Here is a 4,062-nt window from a genome sequence, read left to right as displayed (position 1 = left end):
TTTAATAAATTTGTAGCACTGAGCGTGAAATTAAGTTGGATTATCACATAAATTTAAAACGTACGTACGTTATATTATTTTATTTTTTAATTGTATGCTGCTTTGTTTTTTTTTTGTTTTGGGGTGTGGAGTAGGAAGCAGCAGAAGCACATGTAATGCACTCACACACACAAGCAAATGCGCTCATTTACACCATACAAAGTTCTAGGCGTGTGTGTATGTGTGTGTGTGTGTGTGTGTGTGTGTGTGTGTGTGTGTGTGTGTGGGCAGAGCAGCAGCAGAAAATAAATAAAAATTTCGCACCGCGACCAACGTCAACAACAAACAAACACCGACACTAGCAAAAGAAGCGCAGACAACTTTACTAATACGTAAACAACAACTAAAATCGACTAACTTGACGCTGGCGTCGCAGTCGACGTTGACGTCAATGGTGGCGTTGCTGCTGCTCTTGCTGCTGCTGCTGCGCTGCAGTTACAACAACGTTACGTTCGAGAAAAGCTGTGTGGCAAAAAAGCGCACCGAGCGAACCGTTCGAAACGACCGACAAATAAAGCTGCCATCCAGCTGAGCTGCCCGGCACTGTGACTATGAGCTGGAGCCACAAACTGAGCGGCGGCGGCGGTGGCAGAATGAGTGCAGTGCGCCCAGCGCTGTGGCTCTCCACAAAACTCACACACACACAGTCACACGCACACACAGCTACAATTTGTGCAATGTAAAAGGTCTAAGAAAAGTTTTGTTGTTGCTTGACTGAGAACACACTGCTCAGCTTGCCTTTGTGTAAGTGCGTGTCTGTGTCTGTGTGTGTGTGTAAAAAAATTGCACTGACAGTGTGCCAGAGAGTCAGAGTAAGAGCAGCAGAGAGTGAGAGGGCGAGAGCTTGAGAGCGAGCGAGAGACCAAGTGGGAGGTAGCAACCGGCTAGCCATGTTGTCAATGTATTAGTGCGCGCTTCATTCATGTCAGCCGGCGAAAAAAATGTTAAAAGCGAAATTGCTTACAACAAACACACACACACACGTTGAAAACTGAGAGCCAAATGAGAAACACACACACACAGTCGCACACACGAAAATGAAACAAAAAAAAAAAAGAAAATGGTGGCTAGAACCAACTCAGAGCGATATAAAAAATTTTGTGTTTTTGTCGCCAGAGCATTTTGAGCTGCTACTGAGCGCAGAGTTCTGAGCGCGAAGCTAACGTTCAGTGCATTTTTTAATTGCAGTTGCAGTTGCTACACTAGTATTGGTAACTGCACACACACACGCACACAGACACAGACTGAACGTACGCTCAGTTGAAATTCACTCAGTGCTCTCAGTTGAGAACTTGAACTGCACTCGCGCTCAGCATTTGTTGCTGTTTGTTTAATTGTTGTTCTTTATATTTTTTTATTTTGCTGCTGCATTTTGTTCTCCATTTTGTAACTATGCTAAAATTATATATATAGATTTTTTTTGCTTTTTTTTTTTTTTTGGTATGTTCGTTTCGGCGCAAAAACAAGTCCGAAATCGAAATCGAGACGACAACGCTTTTGTTTAGCGCTGGAAACGTAGCCGGAGACGTTCACTCACCGCTCGAAATGCAACTGGCAGCTCTGGCAGCAACGCGCGCCCGTTGCACATGCACTTTTTTTTATTTATTTACTTTTTTTTTTTTTTTTGGTTTTTGCGAATGTCGAATGCGAGAGCACAAGCTGAAAATTATTATAATTCGACTGACGGCGGCGGCGGCGGACAATGCAATTCGACTCGACTTGCTAGCGACTACTCAATTGCATGTCATTGTAGACAACAAAAAAAAAATTTAATTTTAATTTTTTTTTTGAGAATTTTCGGCACAACAATGTGGCAATTATGACTTGACTCTGACGTGCCAGCGTGGGGGGGGGAGTATTCTGTTTGGGGTTAGGGTTGGGCTAAGCTTGACTTTAGTCGTGACTAGTTTCAAGGTCTTTCAATCAATGCAAAATATTTCGTTGTATTTTTTTTTGTTTATTTTTTGTAGCTGTTGTTAGCATGCTTGTTTAAAAAATTCGTGTATAATAAAAATAGTAATTGTTTAGAGTTGCAGTTGCTGTTGAATTGTTTTTAATGATTTTCTAATAAGCAAAATATTTGTTGATTTTAATTGCATTTATAATAGTTAACAACGCTTTGTTGACCTTGAGACTGGCTTTAGTCAAGAACTGGCAAATGCCAACTGAAATAACGAAGGCTACACATACAAACAAGCAAACAAACACACACACACATAAACATTATTATTTTTATGTGGCAGCAGCAACGTGTTAAGTTATGCGTATTGTATTGCAATATAAATAAGGAAGAAATTAAATATTTATGACTTGTGCACAATAAAAATTAACAATGTTCTAAAAAATTAATACATGTATTAGTTTATTAAACGTATGAAAAAAACGTGGTAGCTAGGTCAAATTATTCTGGGCTGGACTCAACAATTAATTTCATCAATTTCATAAATTATTATAATAATCTTTTGTTAGTTTAAAAAACATATTTAAAAAAAAAAAGCATTTTAATAAGCAAAGCATATATTATAGTTGTATTATTAAAATCTTTTGTTAGTATAAAAATAAAATTTAAAAAAAAAGACCAAACAAATTAATAATGCTCCAAAAACTAATACAATAAATTCATTTATAAATTGTTTGAAGAATAAAAAGTGGCAGCTAGCTCAAGGGATTGAATTTTCTAGGCAAAGCATATTTTGTAGTCGGCTGCGCTCAATATTTAATTGTAGCTGGCTATGTTGCTCATATAGCTGCAACTGCTTTTAAATTTATAATAAAACACACTTGCAGATCCTTGGCACAGACACTCGACATTCGTTTAGAGAGCACAAAAAACAACTTGAGCTGCTACATAGGACATAGGTAAGTAATGTGGCTAAAAGAGAAAAAACACACACATAATTGCAGTATTTACAAATGATAAAATCTGCGACAACATGCACACGACAGCACTCAACTGAAATATAGAAAAAAACAAGAGAGAAGAACTGAAATAAAAAATTCAAATCCAAGCGACAAGCAATTAAAATTTAAACCACGTAAGCAAATATACAAAAAGCTGCCGAAAAAACCCATAAAAATCCACCCCAAAGCGAATGCAATTTTTTGCACCAATATACAAACAAAAGATGGAACCAAAACGTGCAATTTTGTTGAATGCATTTCAAAAAAAAAGTACCCAAAAAAAAAAAACAGAAGAGAACAAAAACCAAAAAAAAATGGTATGCAATTTTTTGCATAATGAAAAATGCAGCAGGCAAACAGAATGCACTTACACACACATAGACACATACACTTATAATGAAACGCATTGCATGCATTGAAAGCTGAGCTGTGAAATCCAGACCCAAAAATATATTCTAAAATTAAAATGCGAACGGTGGCCCTGTCGAAATGTAAACAGCCAAAGGGGTGCGCACACATGTGCAATTAAAAAAACACACACACATACACACATGGGAGTGCAACTCAAAGAAATGCACTTTTGTGCATCTTGGTGTTATCAAGTTTAAGGGTTGCAACTCTTTTTATTGCAGCTTGCAAAAGTTGCGCTAAGAATTTTACTTCATACACAATTAGCGCACAAAATTACGCACTTCCCAGGCTAGGAGCCAGGCCAGGCCTGGGCACCTAATGCAGCTGCTTAGGTATGTTGTGATTGGCCCCAAATGAGCCGCTGAGGGCAGGATGTGTCTTTGGCTTGGCATCCGTTCTAAGCTGAGCGCGTTTGGCAACGGAACTGCAGCAATCAGCGGAAGTGGCAGCTGAAATGAGTTTGCCAAGTGGACTGGACATACGGAAACTGTTCGTTCTCTTTCTCTCTACTAAGCACATAAAATAATGAGCGAAATTAAATGCACAATTAGATAAAAATCAAACTGAAGCCCGTAATAATTGACAATGCTTAAGCGACATTAACTTGAGAGTGGCCACCAAACAAATCACACGTTGCCATAATTTAAGTTGACAGTCATTAGTGGTGTGCGAATTCCTTAATAATTTACTTAAATTGTTTCCTCAAATTAA

This window comes from Drosophila busckii, chromosome 3R (assembly GCF_011750605.1).
Source record: "Drosophila busckii strain San Diego stock center, stock number 13000-0081.31 chromosome 3R, ASM1175060v1, whole genome shotgun sequence".
In the NCBI taxonomy this organism is placed as follows: Eukaryota; Metazoa; Arthropoda; class Insecta; order Diptera; family Drosophilidae; genus Drosophila; species Drosophila busckii.
Note: the sequence above shows the minus strand (reverse complement) of the source record.